At 40.2% G+C, this 21,815-nt stretch overlaps 1 pseudogene; it reads left to right on the top strand.

Moving 5' to 3' along the window:
• LOC101327809 (mitochondrial carrier homolog 1-like) overlaps positions 1 to 21,815 on the top strand; it is a 91,596-nt pseudogene that overhangs the window by 57,216 nt on the left and 12,565 nt on the right.

Raw genomic sequence — 21,815 nt, 5'->3', positions numbered from 1 at the left:
TGAAAGCAGAAAAAATATATGTGGGCGATGGCAGTTGTGCCAATTACTGAAATTTCTGCTTATAAACTATTATTATACTTTTTATTATACCCAGTTATCTGGGATCCTATCATATTTTAATGACAGTTGAAGGATTGCATTGCCACACCTGATCCTTTCAATTAAAAACTGGTTATCCTAATAATTGAGTATTAAAATGTATATAACACAAAAATATACTTTCTTATTTTATTTTGTTTTTTTAATAGCTCCCTCAAAACTATGTAACAAAATAATATTAACATTATCACCCTCATACCAGGAATTTAGATGAGATTTGTTTCATTGAATCTTGAGTTTTATTTGATTTTTGTATTAATTAGGACATATTTCCCCCCAACCCCATCTAAGGCTGATACCAGAGTAAAAAGTAACAAACTCTAATGGAAAAGAAAGCCAAAAGCAGATCCAAAATATATAAGAATTTATGTATGGAAAAAACCGCATTTCAAACTCTTGGAGAAAGATGGAATTCGTTAATATCAATATCATGCTCAATGCACAAGCTCTGAGGTATATGGCATCTACTTAGCAAAATGCCCGGCATATACTCAACAACTAATAAAAATTTTGTTGAGTAATTCAGTGAAAAAAAATGTGATCAAAAAAATGTTTGTTGGTTTTCAACCACAGAGATTTAAGATGTTACTAAAAGGAAAAACAGCAAAATAATTCTTTTAAATGGCAATTATTTATCTCAATTCAGTTTTGTGTAAGTCTTACTAAGCAACACAAAAAAACAAACAAAAAGAAGCAACAAGATATCATGGAAAATATGGATAGATTCACAAACATAAAAATAAAAAACTCTAATGAAAGAATAAATACAACTAAAAGAAAAATGATAACATGGGAAAATATATGTCATATGTATCACAAGAGGTAATCAGAATTTGACAAATCAGAAGAAAAAGTAATTCTAAGAAAAACTGGCCAGGAATAGCCATAGTTAAATCACAAAATACAAATAAGTGATCAATAATCCTGAAAAATACTCAAGCTTACTAGTAATGAAATGAATGCAAATGAATACTGTGATGAAATGCCATTTTAAACTAAAGAATCTCAATGATTAAAATAAAAGTTAATAACCAAGATGGAAGCATTCTGAAAGGCATTCAAAGAGTATAGATGAAAAGATGTAAAAACATATGTTTACCTAATATTCCATATTTATCTCAAATCAGTTATCAAATATGCACATTAATACTAATATACAAGAAAGTTCTATATGATATTTACAGTAGAAAAAACTAAGAAAAAATCTATATGCCTACAGCAGATATTATTAATTCCTCCCCACTCTCCATTTTCTCCTTCACTTTGTAAAAACACCACCACTCTCCTCCCCAGGTTTTATCAGATGACATTTTTATAAGAAAGTAACTTGCCTTTCCTATAAAGGGCAAGGGCATGGAGCTCATGAAATAATTCCAAGCACACAAAAGAAGGCAACACCCTTGGAGATGGTAGAGAAACGATACAGAAGAAATCTGGATTTCTAGGGTACCTCACAGAGCAAAGCCCCCTATCACAGCGAGGCCACCTGCCTCTCTCTGTGTTGTCAGCTTCTGTCATATCTGAATGACCAAAGCTCAGGTCTCTTTGTGACATCTACGGAGCCTCTCCCCTAGTTAATTCAATGCCCAACAATACAGGGTTGTTTACATGACTTCATTCATACAGTGAATTCAGCTACTGAAAATCACAGTCCTGAAAAAATGTAAAAATAAGGAAATGCTCATGACATGGAGATTATTTTACTAACCTGGTAAAAGCACATTAATAAATAATAGATGTAATAAATATATCAGAATCCTAATTTAGATACAGAAAAAAATATGAATTAAAAGAGAACAAAACAGTAAAATGATTCTAACTAGATAATGGGAATACAGATAATTTATTTTTTAAATTTTCTGTGATCACTTTGTACTCTTTTGATAGAATGTAATAAAACTGGGGGAAATGTTACAAGAAAACACAAAATTCTGATAGAGGAATGCCATTGCCACAGCTGAATGAAGAGGTGCTCTACCTGAGTGTTTAAAGCTCTCCCTGACCCAGAGGGGTGGGAAGGTTACACTGAACTGTGCATACAGGGAGCTTAACACATGTTTATTAAATCGGACCAAAGCAAACACGTTTTCCATGAAACCATTTAGTAGCATTTTAATGAATTCTTTTAAAGAGCAGGTTAAAGTTTGGCCCAAGTTTTAAAAACTGCCACTATTGACAACATATTCAACAATATTTCAGGATTTTGTTAAGGGACTATTAAGTGATTTTTTTTCACATTCAATAATTCCAGTAAGTATGTATTTATCCTTTTGTGTGGCTTATAGCTGATGTGATATTCAACAGAAAAAGTGCTGTTAGTCATTCAGCTTGTTTGGGCAGAAGACTGGAACTTACCTAGTGTCAACCTGAACAAGTAAATACAAATGTTAAATAGGAATTCACACAATTTTGTGGGTGATACAGAATTACAAGTTCAAAAATACGGGATAATCTGCTTCTCAGGCTGATTTCTTTACTGCTATCAAGGTTTTTTTTTCATGTAGACGAAGGACAGAAAATAGTAGACATTTTCAGAATTTATGTCTCCATCTAAATTTCCCTACCCACCTGAGCCCAAACATTGTATATTATATTTGGTAAGTGTTAACCAATGTCAAGTCCAAGGAAACTTTGAAATTTTTCTCTAGGGATTCCATTAAACTTTTAGATGCCCTGATTTTTTTCAGTGATGTTGGGACCATGGAGACTAGAATGAATAAATTTGTACAGAACTGTCAGTTCCTTTTTTTTTTTTTTAGTTTTTTAGTTTTTTTTTTTTTTTTTTGCGGTATGCGGGCCTCACTGTTGTGGCCTCTCCCGTTGTGAAGCACAGGCTCCAGATGCGCAGGCTCAGTGGCCATGGCTCACGTGCCCAGCCGCTCCGCGGCATGTGGGATCCTCCCGGACCGGGGCACAAACCCGTGTCCCCTGCATCGGCAGGTGGACTCTCAACCACTGCGCCACCAGGGAAGCCCAGTTCTTTTCTTAACGAGTCAATCCAAACAAAGATGGATTAGTTGGACATTCCCAAGTATAAACAGCTCCAGTTAAAAATCACTCTTTAGCAGTAAGACTTTGTATATTTAACTGATCTGTCTCAACGTCCATAATCTACATAAAAACAAATGTCCTGAGGTGGCAGTTTATCTCCTGGTAGATGTAAGGTGACCTTCACAGAAGAGGATTCTTCTGGAGCATTCTTCTGTTCCCTGAATCCCATATTTTAGATATACGTTTAAGGAGGGACAACATCCTACCTTGCTAAGCCCATATTCCTTGGCCTAACCAACTCTTCAGGTTTCAGGACAAATATCACTTGCTCAGGAAAGCCTCCTGACCCCCTACCACCACCCCACAGTCTGGGTTAGATGCTTTTGCTACATGCACCCTCATCACCCTACACAATTTTACCATGGGCTTGGCAAACTTCATGGTAACTGCCCATTGATTTATCTATATCCTCCATTGAACTCCATGGAGAACAGAACTATTTCAATTTTGTTCACTGTTTTGTCCCCAGCAATTAGCACAATGGGTGGCGGGAAATGGGCATTCAACTGTCAAATGACTGAATGCATGCATGCATGCATGCATGAACAACCAATGCCAAAGAAATGAAAGGACAAGACAGATCCACCATTTTTTCACCTGCTCTCCTGGGTCCAGGATTCAATGTTTCATTTGGGAATGAGGAGTGGTTATTTCATAGCCACCTCTCACTGAGCCTCATTCCTTACTGAAAACCAGTTATTACCTTTGAAGGCAGGACCCAAACTCCTGTTCCTCTGCATTACATGTCCCAATCTTGCTTAGAACATTTTGAACAATATGGAGAAAAAGATGCAGGAGCTCTTCTTGCTAATTGTTTGAAGGTTTATCAACTACTTCTGGACCCTGAAATAAGGCTTATTTTCTTGGCTGTATGTTGCAGCTATATCAGCTAAAATCTGTGGGCACTGAGTGTAGATGAAATCTTTCAATATGTTATGCATATAAGAATATGTAATAATATAGTCTTGCATTATTTTCTGAATGTTAAGGTAATCATCATATAAAAGCAAATTTCTAAAAATTCAACCTGCTGAGGTAAATTAAGATAGTCATTTGAGATAATAAAATGAGAGTAAAATCAGAAGTTAGGTGACATTAGTTGCAGATTTGAACCATGATTATTACCATCACTTTTCCCATCCACCAGCTGGGTTCCCTGAAGTCAGGAAATCTAGCAGAACAAGGAAGATGTACTAGGACTCAAGTGCCAAGAGTTGCCTTTGGCTCAATCACAGGGTTGAGATCATAAATTTGAACTGCTCATTCAATTTCCCCATTATGAAATTTACAGACATTTCTTCTTTATATTCCAAACACTTTGCCACCCAACTGTGGTCCCCATCTGGCTATAGCTTTCTCTGTATCAGTCCTGATTTTCTGGTTGATGATTCTACTATGGAAATTGTTTCTGAACAAAATGTTACAGAAAACAATCTCAGCTGCTGAAGAAATCAGTTCTAAACTATCCTGTTTTAATTTGTCAACCTTAAAAATCTGGAAAAATGGAAACAATTTTGAGTCTCTAAGAAGAATCAAGATAATTATGTTTTTAAAATAACAATTGAGACGTGTTTAGTACAAAATCGAGCTTACTTTTTGTAAGAGGTGGGAAGCAGGCAGAAAAATGACATTTATACTTGATGTGTAGTGTTAATGGTTTATTGTCGTCCTAACTTGCTGCACAGTTTCTATCATCCCTCAAAGCAGCTGCTATTGAAGGGCTGTGAATATTTGCTAACAGTGCTAAGTACGCATATTTTAATAATTCTTTAAAAATATGTTTACAAGATGCCCCAAAGAAAAGGATCTTATTACGTTCTACTTGAGACAATTGAAAACTTCAAATATATTGGAAACTTACTGGTTGAAAAAGCTCTAAAAAAATGAGGCCATGTCTGGGCTTCCCTGGTGGCGCAGTGATTGAGAGTCCGCCTGCCGATGCAGGGGACACAGGTTCATGCCCTGGTCCGGGAAGATCCCACATGCTGCGGAGCGGCTAGGCCCGTGAGCCATGGCCGCTGAGCCTGCGCGTCAGGAGCCTGCGCGTCCGGAGCCTGTGCTCCGCAACGGGAGAGGCCACAACAGTGAGAGGCCCACGTACCGAAAAAAAAAAAAAAAAAAATTAGGCCATGTCTGCACACAAAAAGAGAAGTGGAAAATTGAGGCAATTACCCAGATCTTTCAGTATAAGAGAAACATCTTAGCCTTTATACATCTAGTCACTGAAGCAAATGCTTGTTTTCTTTCTTTTTTTTTCTTACTTTCTTTTTCCTTTTTTCCAGCATGAAAGATAAATTGTTGAAAGTCCCTATTTCTCCAAGCCTGCCCTAAAACAAATATAAATGCCTGACATTTTAATTCCTATTCAACCTGAGTTTTGCATTCTTGTGGGGAGGGGGGCAGGTAAGGAGAGGAGGAGCTCATCTCCCTTGCGTCCTGGTAACTGAAGCAGCTTTGGGTTAAGAAGACCCATCGAGACAAGAGCAGGAGACCTTGCTGGGTGCCTGGGGCAGTGGCTGCAGGAGTTGCAGGTACGGGCAAAGTCCTTTACTCTCTGGGACCCCATGTCATCATCAGGCTAGTGGTCCCTAACCTGCTACCTGGTAGTGACTAGTAAATCACAAAATAACATCAGCAAAGTACTCAGCATAGAACCCAGAGAAAGCATGAGCTTGGTAAAAAGGAGCTTTTGGTCCCAGTTGGTTTGGGATGAACTCTACTAACAGTTCATGCCTATATATTCATAAATAAGTGCATTTTCACAGCCCTGAAGTGCAAATACCTCAGTTTCAGAACCAACTAAGCCTGTATCATTAAAAACAGGGCTGTTGAAGCCCTTTGTCAGCACTCCTACATCAGGAAACCTCAGTCCCTTTCATTTATAGCCTATTCAATGTAGCCACACCCAACACAAAATACAATTTTGTGTATTTTGAAATAATTGAATTGAATTTTTATTGCTGAACATAAATGTAAATTTAGCTCTGATTTGATTTCTCAGCAGTCATCAGTATCTTCTTGTGATCTGAGTAGTCTAATCTATCATTGTTTTCCAAATGTGATACAATGTCTATCCTGATAAATTTAATAATTTATTCAGATTAACATATTAATTAACATATTAATTTTGATTGGGACCATTCTTGAGTGAGAAAAAAGAAATCATTGACTACTTGTCAGAGACTTTAAATTCCACCTCCAGCACTTTTGAGCAGGGTGACCTGTATAAAATGGCCCCTTTGAGGCTATTCTATGAAATAACATCACTGTTTCCACGTCCTTCATCCATGTGTTACGATGCTTCCATGAGAAGGTATATGTGTAGGTACCCTATAATGTGTACGAACATTAGTACTTAGAGAAGCAAATGGAACAAAAACAGTAGTAGCAGCTTCAAAGCCAGATCCAGACTCTTTTTTCAGTTTTTCCACATCCTTTGTAATAAGTATGAACACAGAGCATCCTGGGGGAGGCCAAGGGTGTGTGATAAGACCCCATATCTACCCATAAAGAAAAGTCGCACATCTAGTGGCTCTCAGCCCTTCCTGGGAGGTGGCACAGAGAGGTTCATGCCACATTCAGTGACAACATTCCCTTTTTATGTGAAGGCAAAAGCCTCAGGAAACAGGAGTGTCTTCTGATTAGAACCCACCCTCCAGTAGCCATTCACACAGTGCAAGGAAGGGCCCCACAAGTGGCTTGCTCTGGCTCCCTGGAAACTTCTGTGGCTTTCATCAGAGTTTACGAAAGTGAAACGAGGCCAGACATCTTTCCAGGGCCAAAATGGTTTGGAAACAAAAATATGCTGTGCAGAAAACCCACCTAAGCCAAGGCAGCTGAATAAGCACCCAGCTCGCAGCACAGGAAACCAGGCTGCCCTGTAAATAAAATTAACGTAATGAGACTCTGTCGCCATCCCACGTCTGAGTTAAAAAGTGATTTCTGCCAAGCCCTGCATCCAATCAGATAATCATGTCTCTGAATAGCATGAGACTTTTGGCTAGAGACTTTCCAATGGAAATTTGGAGCACCCATTCATCAAAATCTTTTTTTTTACAATCCGTCTCCCTACAGAATTATAGCATAGAGAGGACTTGCCCCATTCTGTGATTTTAGGAGCCAATTAATTACACCAAACTCTATTTTAACTGAGAAATGGGCATAAGAGTGAACATATACTTATGGGAGCCAGGAAGGGAGGAAGGGAGGGAGGGAGACAGGGAAAGACAGCGAGCCAGTGAGCGAGAGAGAGGTTTTCACTAAAGAATTTTTTCTATGGTCCCCAAACTAATAAAGAACTAATGACTTAGATACATCTCTGGCCCCTCTGCAATAGGGTACCCAATGAGAGTGGCTCTCAAAGGATTTATCTACAAGGAAAGCAAATTCAGTCACATAAACAAGAAGGGGGGGGAACTGCTATAGATATGTCACAGCCTTATCTCAATAGGCTTGGCTGTGTATTTAGACACTTGGCTGAATTAATATATCCCACTAAGTAACCTTGCTGTCTCCTGTCGCATGCTCGGTGAACAAGAGAAAGGCAATCAACGGCAGGTGACAATATTGTATGTGCTCCTTGTTGCTGAAATCAATGACTAATCTTGCACGGCTGGAACAAATAAAAAGGTAGGGAATCTGCTCTGACTGCAGAATGCCTCATAATATTTGCATTGAAAAACCTTTAATAATAAGCTCAGCCATGGTTGTCAACGTTCTATAGAAATACAACAGATTAGCTAGTTGACCCCTACCATTTGATTAATTTATCCCTGCTCTATGTACATCCCTCTGAAAGCGTTCCTACGTGACTTTGTGTTTCAGTAGGTTGACAATCTTCTCTTTCTTGGGTTACTCTCCACGGCAACTAGGTCAGAACTCTACCCATTGTGGACTCCATCGAATGGTCCCAGTTGATTGACTATCGTTCAGTCTTGGAGACATTTTAGGGAGGTTGATAGCTGGGAACGTGGCATAGTTAGAATTACCTAAGTGCAAAAATCTTCAAAACTTAACTTTGGAAGGAGGCCTAAATGTTTAGAACTGAAACTTGTAAAAATAGGCTGGAAAGACGAAATAATTAGACAAAAATAAAAAACCTGATTATTTTTTTCATGTGTACCAAAAAAACTTTTAAAAGGTGGGGGAAGGTAGTTTAAAGAAAATTCCAGAAATGTCTGCTCCTGAGAGGTTGGAGGGGGATGGTGGAATGGAACTGCAGAGATTCTTGTGTATGCAAAATAAATCTTGCTACCCTATGGTGATAACAAGGTAAAAGAAAAGCCTTTGCTCTGAATCACCATAAAAAACAGCTTACACTCTCTAAACAGTAGTCTCCCCATCCATAAAATGGGAGTGTTATTAGAATTTTTGTAAGGATTAAACAAGATAAAGCACATAAAGTGATCATAAGTATGTCCCACAAATGACAAAATATACAATAAACATGGTCATAATTATAGTATTAATGCAGAGTATAAGTGTGCCAAATGTTGCCTACATGCCTAGGCTATGAAAGTTTACATTAACAATCAGTGTGCCACCTAGAATTACAATTCAATTCAAATACAAAACTCTTGTTCCAGTTATTTAAAAGCATAGTAAAATGTAATGATTTAAAGTTTTTATTCATTGTTAAAGCTAACTCTGAGGGGAGTTAAAAGAAAGATTGGAATATGTGAAGAATGACAGCATCATATACAGCAAAAAGCAACAATCATGAATAAAGATAGAACCTGACACATACATATGCCACAGTTAATGTCAATCGCAGCTAAGACCTATCAAAGAACAGCAAGCCAAATGCATTTTGTCTCCTCCTAATGGATTCTGTTTACTATCTTTAGCAAGACATCTTGTAACATAAGGGTGATTTTAAGATATTAAAAGTTAGCCTCTGGAGTTAAAAAGTAAAGACAGACAGAATCTACAAGCTCAGACCACCCCAGAGTTAGAAGTCTTTAGACTACCATTCAATTCAACTTTCCCTCCATGTAAAAATCCCCACCTGGAGAGCTGTCAGTTACACGTCTGAACACTAACAATCATGGGAGCTCAGTGCCTCCTAAGACTTTCTACCCCAATTTCACACAGTTCTAATAGCTAAAAAGTTCTTTGTCATGAATTACATTCCACATCCTTATTACAATTTCTACCATCTGCTAGAATAATGCAAAATTAATCTATTCTTTCTTCTACATAAAAGCCCTTTATAAATAAAAATTGTTATCAGTGTGGCCCTAAAATCTTTCTCCCTTAAGCCAGATATCCACAGTACCATCAGAGAAGTTTTGGGTTTTGTTTTAATTTCAGGGAAGTTCTCTGATCACTCTCCTCTTGGCTTATCACTGAATCAGCTACTACATACCATTCTCTGGTGTGAACTGAGAAGCCCAGCTTAGGACAGAAACTTCAGGTCCCTCAGATCTCACATTAACCTGCTATTAATGCCATCCATAGAAAAATTAGAATGCTTAACAGCTACATCATTCTGTTCCCTAGCAGAAGACTTGATTTGTATAAAAATCTGTTCATGTATACGTTGAGAGCAGCCCAGATAGGTCTCCCCATCTCTGTTCTTCTTTGTTTCCTAACCTAAACAATTGTATCTGAATTTAATCATGATAAATGGAGTTGTCTTGGTTTGGGCTGTTTGTTCCAACCAGATTAAATCATCTTGAATTCCATATTAATACGTGATCCTCAGTTTTCAGGCATTTGCACACCTTTTCAGCCTACATTTGGCTTTGTGAAAGGGGAGGGAAAGGGTAGGACAGGGCATCCTAGGCCACTCTCAGAGTAAAACCTCACAACCACATTCTTTATTGACGGAGTTCCATTTTGTCAACAGGAAATCAGTAAAAACTGTCAAATGACTTGCTGAAATTAATGAAGACCTTGATTTTTTTTCAATCATCTGATCTAGAAGTCTAGTAATCTATCAAAAAAGAAATCAAGAGTAATTCTTATGCCTGGCCTAAAGACCTAAATATAAAACATGACAGCATAAAACTTCTAGAAGAGAACAAACACAAAACATTCTCTGACATAAATCGTACCAATGTTTTCTTATGTCAGTCTCCCAAGGCAATAGAAATAAAATAAAAAATAAACAAATGGGACTTAATCAAACTTATAAGCTTTTACACAGCAAAAGAAACTATAAACAAAACAAAAAGACAACCTACATAATGGGAGAAAATACTTGCAAACAATGCAACTGACAAGGGCTTAATTTCCAATGTATATAAGCAGCTCACACATACAACTCAATAACAAAAAAACAAACAACCCAATCAAAAAATGGTCAGAAGACCTAAATAGACATTTCTCCAAAGAAGACATACAGATGGCCAATAGACACATGAAAAGATGTTCATCATCGCTAATTATTAGAGAAATGCAAATCAAAAGTACAATGAGGTACCTCCTCACACTGGCCAGAATGGCCATCATCAAAAAGTCCTTGATTATTCCTCAGGAACAAATACCTTAGGAAAACTAATAATATTTATGTTATCCATTTATGACATTTTCACCTTTCTGTTTTATCCATCCCTCTTTGTTCTAGTATATTGGAGGATGTGATTTCCTTCTATAGCCTTAATTTAATATATGTCCATCTTTCATGTATAGATTATATATTGTTGAGGGAAGCAGTGAGATGCTGTCATCACTGTTTGCTAACTAGACGAGATTTTAAATAAAAACTGTAGAATGATTTTAAAATCTATGTTTATCAGCAGCATTTCTACATAACACATTAATATCTTTGTTCATTTACATAATTCACAATCATCTGGCCAGAAATGCATTTTGGAACTTCTTCTCTATCCCTTGAGCCATATATAATTTTACATTACTTGTTCCTTGAAGAACATTCTTCTGGATTCCAAGATCCAAGAAAGACAAATCATGTCTGTTACATGTCACATCTAGCAGCATTACCTAACACACCACCAGGCTCATACTCAAAACCTACTGTTTGACTGGAATATTACTCTGCATAAAACATAAATACTTTAATTCCATGACACTATTCAGCTGTCTATGTTCAAGTCATTAGATACTGATAGAGCCACGGTAAAAGCTAGCAATTCTAGAGAGAAAGAACACAGTGTCTGCCCTCAGAAAGGTTATCAACTATTAGGGAAACAAACAAGTAAACTAAAAATTGAGATAGGTGCTGGAGAAGAGTGGATCATGGGATGTTAACAGAAACGTAAAAAGGGGCACCTAATGTTACCGAAAGTGGTAACACTGTTCTCTCAGGGTCAAGATTCTGAAAAAAGTATTTTATCAAGCTAGTTTTCTCCAACTGCATATGCAAAAAGAATCAGTTTTGTAGTTTCAGAAGAGTTTCATCTTAACCAATTTTCTCCAGAGTCTAAAGAATACTGTTGCCATATATTGTTCCCATTCTACAAAAGGGAACAAGAATACCAATCACACAAATGGAATATACCCTCACACACCAAAAGACAGAACAGTCACAAATCATGGAGAGGATGACCCATATGGAGTCCCAAACAAACACTTAACAACACAAACGGTCTTCAACGTCAGACACACGTCAGAACCAATGAGCAAAAACGCCCAAATAGCACTTTGTGCTCACAAACGGGCCTTGACGTCAGAACCAACTGGCAAAACACCCAAATCACACTTCGTGCTCAAAAGAGAAGTTTGCCGGGTGCACACCGGTGGACTTACTTGGTCTTGGAGCTCGTCAGCTCTTCCAGAGGCATCTTTCCGTTCCAGCAAGGGAAAGCATACATTGGCAGCCAGTGCCAAGCAGGGGAGAAACAGCGAGGTGCCCCCAAATAAATGGTTTGAGCAGCTGCTAGGAATGTCCCTGCCAGATCCCTCTCAGGTCAGGGCCAGTGAGCCACGAGCAGAGGGGTCCTCGCAGCCATCCCAAAGCTTCTTCATGCCGGCGGCCCTGCTCCGGAAAACCCGGGAGCCAGATATCGCGAGAGCCCAGCCTCACGCTGGGAACCAAAACCTGTTAGCAAAAGTAGGTCCAGCTGCCGCTCTCAAAAGCCAATAAAGAGACAAGGCTGGTGGAAAGGAAAGCTTGCTTTATTTTGGAGGCTGGCAACTGGTGGTTGGACTCCTGACAATCAGTGGGCAAGAGCTTTTATAGACAGAGGGAGGGGGCTACATGCAGAAACAGCACAGTCAGCTCTGACAGTCCTCTTGACACTGGTCATCGGTGGTCTGGCCACCATCATCTTGATTGTTTTAAGTACAGCTAGTCTTCAGTTCCAGGGTCGGTTTGTTCCCATTTCTTTGAGGCCAGTTCTCAGAATTGTGGCAGCTTATGTCATGGCTACAGTCTGGTCATCATGTATTAACTTCTTCCACCTGGTGGGGGTTTCAGTATATAAGACAGCTCACAGGATATGGCTCAGAATATTATCTCTAGCCCTTGAAAAGGAACAAAAGGTCCTTGACTTTGCTTAATGACTGAACTTTTATTATTTAGTCTTGTTGGACTGTTTTCCTTTGTTTCTGCATTTTCTCACTTCTCTGATTTGACTTATTCTTCGACTAAAGTTTTTCCACAGACAAAAGGCAGGCTGAGGACGTGGGGGGCCAAGGACCATAGGGTCCTGCTCCATTTCAATAACAGGGCCTGGCAGAACATGGCCAGGAAACTCTAGTTATAATCCTAAGTGGAGACTCCAGGTCTAATATACTTTTAAGCTGCAAAAACATCCATGACAGTACCTTTTCAGTATTTATCACACACACTTGAAAAGCTCATAATCTCCCCTTTTCTGACCCAAAAAACTCAGCTTATCTGTTCTCCCTATCATGATGAAATTCAGAATATATGTGTTTCCCTCAATGCCAAAAAGAGTATTTTACCACATAACAAGAGGTTTTTATATGCTCACAAAATATAATATGTATTAAAGCAAGAGAACCATCTTACAAGCGGTCCTTGTTTTGATCTGTAGAGGATTCATAGCTGAATTTAGGAAAATGTTCTTTCCTCCAATAATTGCAATATCCGTCTAATTCTAGCTGAAGCAAACTCTTGTCATTCTGCTTATTCACTTACATTCATAAGCAAATGTAATTTCCTTGAGAAAAAGTATGTTGCCTGAATTGGTAAGAAAGAAATAGGTAAAGTAATTATTCAAAAAAACACGAAAAGCAAAAGAAACTTGGACTTGCTTATTAGTTCTTTGGTACGGAGCCATGATTTGAGTTGGGGAGCTTGTGTAAGTGCACATCTCATGCCTGGTTTGGAAAGGAACAAGGAACAAACACACAGCTTATGGAGGTATAGGGGATCTTAACTTAACATATATTCATCCATAAATATGAAATGATAATCAATCAACTTGCTGTTTATTGATAGGCACAAGAAAACCAGCAAAGATGAAAACGTGACCTCCAGTATCTGTAGCATGTGTTTCTGGCTGGCCAGTGTCTGAACTCCCTTCCTACCTTTGGAGAATTTACCTCACTTTATAAATAATATTTATAAGGGAAAAAGAACCTGCTCCAACTATAGAAGCTGCCAAAGACTCACTCCCCAGGTCCCCTGCAGCAAGAGAGAAAGGATGAGACCTACATTCTATCAAACAGGTGCACATGCCAAAGGCATTGAGTCCAGAGTGGATCACGGGCAGCACCCTGGGCCAGTGGTGGTGCCAACTGAGGACAGTGCACTGATACTCAGTGGGAACAGCCACGCCATCCTCAGCAGACTGACCCACTGGCAGGATTTGGTTTGTAGTTTCTGGCTTCCCTTTTCTTCTGCCTATTTTGCCAACCTAGTTTTCTATTCTTCCAAGCAATTCAGTGGCCTAACTAATGTAGTCTTGAAAAGTTCCTCTTCTGTTTAAAATACCCACAAATAATTTCTGTTGCTTGCCACCAATAACCCCACAAACAAAATGGTCTTACCAATGACTCTCCTCCCTGATACTAATATCTGGGCTATTATTGCATCCACCCCTCACTATGGTGATTCACCTTTTTGCATACCTCATTCTCTCGTGTGAAGTCCTTGAGGGCAGGCATAACTTTGGTTTCCTAAGTTATGTTTATAACACCCCCTTAGCCTATTGGCACATGAAAAACAATCCTCATATAAAACACTTATTCCAGGGCTTCCCTGGTGGCACAGTGGTTAAGAACCTGCCTGCCAATGTAGGGTACACGGGTTTGAGTCCTGGTCCGGGAAGATCCCACATGCCATGGAGGAACTAAGCCTGTGTGCCACAACTACTGAAGCCTGTGCGCCTAGAGCCCATGCTCTGCAACAAGAGAAGCCACCGCAATCAGAAGCCCACGCACCAAAATGAAGAGTAGCCCCCGCTCACCACAACTAGAGAAAGCCCGCAAGCAGCAACGAAGACCCAATACTGCCAAAAATAAAATAAAATTAATTAATTAAAAAAACAAACAAAGAGACAAAAAAACCCACTTATTCCAGTTCCCTGATGTACCCAAACAGGCCCCAGGGGACTAAGGAATCTTTGAATATCTGATTTTAGAAAAACCAGTTGAAACTATCAAATGCATAGCATCTATACCACAGAATTATCATTAATAATGTCTAGTATTTTATAACATGAATAGGTACTGTCTCAACTGATCTTCTCCACATATTTGAGGAAGATGGTAAATATTTCTACCATCCCAACTCACACATTGAAACACCCACTATAATTTCCCCCCTAAATCATCCTCCTAGACTGTCAAGCAGCAAAGACACTAAAGTTGTTCCATAGGGATTATAAGGAAGATATTTTTTCACTTCCATATCCCTCTTGAGCTAACAGTTAGACTTTAAGTGGAAGGTTTTATATGATTTTATATATATAAGCACCTAGCAGCTGGTCACAGAAGTGAATGTTGTTATTACTATTGTGGTTGTTGTCAGGTACTAGGTACTTTAATCCAAAGTATTTTTTTATTTGTTAATTTTTTTATATTTCATTGAAATATAGTTGATTTACAATGTTGTGTTCATTTCTACTGTGTGGCCAAGTGATTCAGTTACACATCATTTTATCAAATACATACCACAGATCTTATGTAAGGCACTGTTCTTATCCCCATTTTACTGATGGGGAAATCGAGGCTCAGAGAAGCTGGGTAACCTGTCCTAAATCTCCCTGTTCATCCAGGATTCACTCGTACACCTCTCTCACTCCCAAGACCACCTGCTCTGACAGCACATCCTGCTTCCTTTCCCATCACACGCCTCCTGCCCTCTCACTGTGCTCTCACTTCTCGTGGATGGATGGGGCCACCGCATCACACGTAATGAAGTCGCCTCCAGCCTGTCACTTCATTACTCAGGGGCTGAATCACAGCCCTGAGCTGCACCTTGCCCCCCTGCCTCAGCCCACACAGTCCCTGATCAAACACTGAGCCCCAGAGCTGTCTCCTTTAGCCCTGAGAGAATGACAGAACCTCCCAGTTTATTTATCAGAAGAGCCCTAAGCCTTTAATAAATGACCACTTCAGAAACACAGTTTCAGAGATCTCTTGGAGGGCTATAATTGGAGATGGTATTGTCACGGGTGCGATGGAAGGCCGACTGTATTTGCTCCTCTGTCCTCTTATGTTCCCTTCAGGTACCACGTAAAGGCAGTAAAAAATAGCTTAGCCATGCCGAGATCTCCGCAAGGGTAAGCATTTCTCTGTCATTCTCTGCTACAAGGCTGAGGCCATCCTTAAAATGGAAATGCCTACTGAAATGACCCACTGGTGGCTTCCTAATGGCCTGTTTCATTGTTAAATGTCTCATTTTACCTGATAAATCATTGAACCATAGCATCAATTGTGTGTGAGGCTAAAAAAACACCTTGCTGCTGATCTTTCCAGAAACAACCCTACCCCACACACAATGCTTGTTCTTTATTCCGCATTCTGGATTAGGTGACTTGCCTGCAGATTCCAATATCCTTAGGGGAGGAATTTTCTGTTATTTGTTCAACACAATTCATTCCACGAGAAAGCTCTGTGTACCTTGAGAGTAGCACATAAATAAAGCTACTTGAGAGCCAGAGCAAGGGAGAGTATAGAAAATGTCATGTTTTGAGAAATGAAAGATACCATGGCTTCATGAATCTGAACATCACATTCATTTTACTTTTTTAAAGATTTATTTATTTTATATTATTTTATTTTTTTTGCTGTGTCGGGTCTTAGTGGTGGCACGTGGGATCTTTTTTGAGGCATGTGGGATCTTTTGTTGCGGCACGCGGGCTCTTTGTTGTGGTGCATGGGCTTCTCTCTAGTTGTGGTGTGTGGGTTTTCTCTACTCTAGTTGTGGTGCGCAGGCTCTAGGGTGTGTGGGCTCTGTAGTTGTGGTGTGCAGGTTCCAGAGGGCATGGGTTCTGTAGTTTGCAGCACGCAGGCTTAGTTGCCCCATGGCATGTGGGATCTTAGTTCCCTGACCAGGGATCAAACCTGCATCCCCTGCATTGCAGGGTGGATTCTTTACCACTGGACCACCAGAGAAGTCCCCCATCACATTCATTTTAAATTAAAAATAAAGGTATATTTTTAAATTGTGATGATTCATTCCAGGAGAGGCACTGTTTTCTTCAATGTAAATGGAAGCTTTTCATTAGCAAACAAAATTATATATAAAATAATAACTTATATGAAAAGAATGTCTTCTGAATTAGAGTATCTCAGCCTTTGGACTGAAGTATTGTGGAGTCAGTAAAATGATCTTTATGGAACTATATCATGACATGGGGGAGAAGCAATACACAAAATATTACCTATTCTTGAAATTATGACCACTCTTATACAGAAAAATTACATAAAATTTCCTAGATTTAAAGGACCTTGGGATAGTCGTGAGGCAAAAACTTGGGAGCATATACATACCAGGGGCTACAGTCCCCTGTATTAGTCAGGATAGGATGGGTTGTGCTGCAGTAACAAAGCAGCCCCCATAGCTCCATGACTGCATACATATTGTTCCTTAATCCAAGTTCTCTGTGGTCCCATTGGCTCTCCAAGGTAGCACCTTCCAAGCCATGGCTCATCACTCAGCTCCCTTCCATCTGGAACATCTGTGCCATCTGAACACACGGCTTTCAGGGTTGCCCAGGAAAGTTGGAGGATGTTACAGGAAACATTCCCTCCTGTTATGGACCAAATTGTTTCGCCCCAAAATTCATATGTTGAAGCCCTAGCCCTCAATGTGACTGTATTTGGAGACAGGACCTTTATTTTGATTAATATGAAATGAGGTCCTACGGATGGGTCCCAATCTGATGGGGACAGTACCCTGATAAGAAGTGGAAGAGGCACAGGAACTTGTGCTGGATCTCCTTCCCTGCTCACCTGTGGGACAGCAGTGTGAGGTCACAGCAATCAGGGAGCAGTCTGTAACGAGGAGGACAGCTCTCACCAGAAACCAAAGTTGCCAGCACCTATTACCACAACTGTGAGGAAACAGAGGCCTACTGTTTAAGCCACCCAGTCCATGGTATTTTGTTATGGCGGCCTGAGCTGACTAATAACATGACTGCCTCAGCTCCAGGGTGACATACAACATATCTGACCCCAGACTACTAGTGGGAACTAGTGAGACGGCTCTGTTGACAGCATGGAGGCAAGAAGTTCTATTTCTCACACGCCCAGAAGGAAAAGAAGAGTAGGTATCAATGAGCACTGGCAGTGGCTCCCACACCTCCCCACACACCTCCCAAATGAGGGCCAAACCAGCTCTGATCTGGGGAGAAAACAGACAGGATTTCAGGAAAATAAGAGAGAGCAGGAACCAGTAAGGAATTAGTGTCACTTCCATCCCTGTTGGATTGAGACCCAAGGGACAGGAAGTGTATGAAATGAGTCTTGAAATTGTGGGTAATTTTGAGAATAGATGGTGACTATGAGTCTACTCTTAAGTTTCTGAAAATAAGAGTTTCCCAAGGTCCCATATATTGTCACGACACAAGGAAGCCACATTATGGCATATTGGGGAGGTGGTTCCCAGGGGTTTACAGGGATTTTGTTAGAAGATTTAAGTAGACGATTCAAAAAGCAGTAACACCCCAAGATTGGACATAAAAATAAGCCCAGGAGAGAGTCAGCTGGTGGCCCAGACATTACACTGACGAGGGGAACAGCAGCATCTTTTTGAAGCTCCCTGGTGCTGTGTCCTTCAAGACAGCGTTCACAGCAGGAGATGCCGACAACGGCTGGGATTTATAGCTTCAATAAGGACAGCAGAGGCTGTGTGGCGTTACTTGACAGACAGAGGCAAGATGAATGAAATTACCCTGAGGAAAAGCAAAGCCAAATTGGCAACCAGGGAGTCTTGATCCGCAAAGATCTGTGACTACAGCATACAGACCACAGTATCCCAGGAGCAGGGTCTGGCATGTCAGGAAACCCTCTCCTAAGCAGAAAAGAAGTTGTGGCCCTTATGCTCCATAGCTCTAAAAATAATGTATAGCTTTTCGTGGATCTCTCTGAATTTTAGAGGCAGATCATACCACACTTGGGAATATTGCTTTGAGCCATTTATCAGGTGGCACAGAAAAGTGCCTGATTTCAGGGGTGTTCAGAGCAAGGGTGTTGGCAGCCATTCCAGGATGTAGCATAAGCTGTCCTGCCACTAAGGCCATACGACCAACAGATATCATGGTGTTAGGAACACTCATGTTGAATAAGAATGCAGTGTATTTTCCCTGACAAGCCTCAATAGAAGAGTCCAGTGTGCATACCTTGGATTCTACAATAAGGCCACGTCTTTAGCAGAAGAAAACTACTTGCCATTTGAAAAACAGTTCTTGGAATTCTAAGAAGCCCTAGTAGAATCTTAAGAGCCTGACCACAGGACACCAAGGAAGTATGTGTCTGGGTTGCCCATTATGAACTGATATTATCAGATCCATCAAACCATAATGTAGGGTGGCTGCAGCAGCATCCTTCCTATGATGGAAATGGTACCTCCAGGATCAGGCACAGACAGGTATTGAAGGCACACCGAACTTACAGGAAGAGGTAGCCCATCTCTCAACTCATGTCTTACATCCTCAAGGGGACACAGATCCTACGAGAAGGTACATGGGTCCAATTCTCTGACTGATCAGTTCTGGGTATTGGTGCTGGCTGATGATGCTGCCATGTAGAAGCCTGGTCAGAGGTGGCCTTGAGGGGAACACTCCCAATGGGCAAAGATAAGAATAGGACATGTGGTCCTTGCTTTGTAACAGAGGAAGTAATGACCCGACCTGAAATGTATAATAATATCTAATTCTGGGCATTGCTGAATGGCTCTTCTTATTGGTCAGCTGCAGGGAAGGAATGAGATCAGAAGAACAGAGACAAAGGAATTTGGGGAACAGGTACAGGGGTGAACTTGTTGGAAAGGACACAAAACATGCTCATGTTCATGTTTCATGTTAGAGCTCACTTTAACGTAACCATTGCCCCAGAGCTTGCACAAAAGGCCCTTGGAACAGAGTTGCTATGGTGATGGTGACAGGAATGAAGGTGATGTATGGGTCACACAGCAAGGGACTCCTCTTACCAAGGTCACTGCTGAACGCTCAGCCTGCCAAGAGCAGAGTCTGATGCACTATCTCCCAAGGAGACCTGCCAGCCACTTACTGGCAGATTGATTTATCAGACAACTCTTATCTCAAATTTTACGTATTGGAATTGATACCTATTCCAGATACGGGATTGCCTTCCTGGCCTATAGTCCCTCTGTTGGAACCATGCACAGACTTACAGAACACCTTTACAGCTGCATATGCTACCAATCATTGCCAACTAAAAGACCCTTTTTATGGCGGTGGGCATTTGATCACTTGATCCACTAACCCTACCGTATATCACACCACTCAGAAACAGGCAGCCTAATGGCATGATGGAATGGCTCATTGAAGTCTCCTATGAGATGCACCTCAGGGACAACATCCTGCTAGTCTGGGACACTGTGCTCTGGGATTATGGTACTGAAGCAATGGCTGATAAACATGGTGCTGTGTCCCTAAAAGCCAGAATCAATTGGTCAGAAAACCAAGGGATACAAGTGAGATAGACAACACTTATCATACCCAGTTTATAGTTTTCGGAATTTGTTCTTCTTGTCCCTAAAATGTTAGGCTCTGCTGGGTTGGATTCCATGTAACCTTAACCTACAACTACCACCTTGCCATTCTGGGGCTCCTTGTGACAGTAGAACATCCGGCAAGAAAAGTTGCTGTTATATTGGCAGTTCTAATTGATCCCATTACCATGCAAAGGGAGGGATGCTGTTATGAGGTGATGGACAGGAAGAAGCCCAATATGGTACCACAGGGCTTCCCTGGGGCATCATTTAGTGCTTCCATGTTCAGTAATAACTGTAAATGGGAAACTGCAGAAACCACAGTTCAACAAAGGTAAAACAATTGAGGACTCATATCCCCCAGAGATGAAGTTCTGAGTTACCCTTCCAGGCAAGCAACTTGTCTGCACTGAAGTGCTAAATAAAGATGAGGGAAATATACAGTGAGAAATAGAGAAAGGAAATGAATATCGTGGCCTTAGAATGAGTTGCAGAAGTAGTAGCTGAAGCTTGTTCCATGAACCCTCATGTTTAAGCCTTTCGTAGACTTGGAGGGGTGAGCACAGCTTTGAAGTCTTTGTGAATGATTAAATATAGTGGAAAGCAAAAGGTATGGATGCACTATATTGAGTAGCTTTGTACCCTAATTGACGTCTTCCATCAAACCACTTACTCCAGCCACTGGCACAACAAGCTTCTACCTGGACGCTTTACCTGCAGTTACATATAACAGCACGACACTTCAGCTGCCTTGCTGCTTCCCTGGATCTGCTATGTGGAACATCTACAAGAACTCACTTGGCACTCACACATGGAAATCCTGAAAGTGCAAGGGAGTTAACACTTTACAAGGAAACATTTAGTGATAGGGGATGGGAGCTGTGGGTAGAAAAATGCTCCTCTCTTCTGTTCCTTTGGTGGACAATTCTGAAACACCTGATCTTTCAGAGGGATATGGCAGAATCCAGCTGCAGGGGCCTCCATTGCTGATAGGCTCAAGGATGCACAATTCCAATTTTTAATCAGGTTTTTTGCTTTTTTGATGTTGAGTTGTATGAGCTGTTTCTCTGTGTTGGCTATTAATCCCTTATTGGTCATATCATTTACAAATATTTTCCTCCATTCAGTAGGTTGTCTTTTTGTTTTGTTGATGGTTTCCTTTGTTGTGCAAAAGCTTTTACATTTAATTAGGTCCCCTTTGTTTATTTTTGCTTTTATTTCCTTTGTTTTAGGAGATGGATTCAAAAAAAATACTGCTGCGATTTATGTCAAAGAGTATTCTGCCTATGTTTTCCTCTAGGAGTTTTATAGTATCCAGTCAGATGGTTTCACCGGTAAATTCTACCAAACATTTAAAGAAGAAATAGTACAAATTCTTTACCAATTCTTCTGAAAAATAGAAGAGGAAAGAACATTTCCCAATTCATTCTATAAGGCCAAAGCCAGATAATGACATCACAAGAAAAGAAAACTTTAGACTAATGTCTATTATGAATGTAGATGCAAAAATCTTCAACAAAGCACTATCAAACTAAACCCAGCAACATATAAAAAGGAATGCAAACCATGACCAAATAAGATTTATCTCAGGAATCTAAGGTTAGTTTAA

The sequence above is a fragment of the Tursiops truncatus genome, chromosome 10 (genome assembly GCF_011762595.2).
Source record: "Tursiops truncatus isolate mTurTru1 chromosome 10, mTurTru1.mat.Y, whole genome shotgun sequence".
In the NCBI taxonomy this organism is placed as follows: Eukaryota; Metazoa; Chordata; class Mammalia; order Artiodactyla; family Delphinidae; genus Tursiops; species Tursiops truncatus.
Note: the sequence above shows the minus strand (reverse complement) of the source record. Positions and strands in the feature narration are given on the sequence as shown.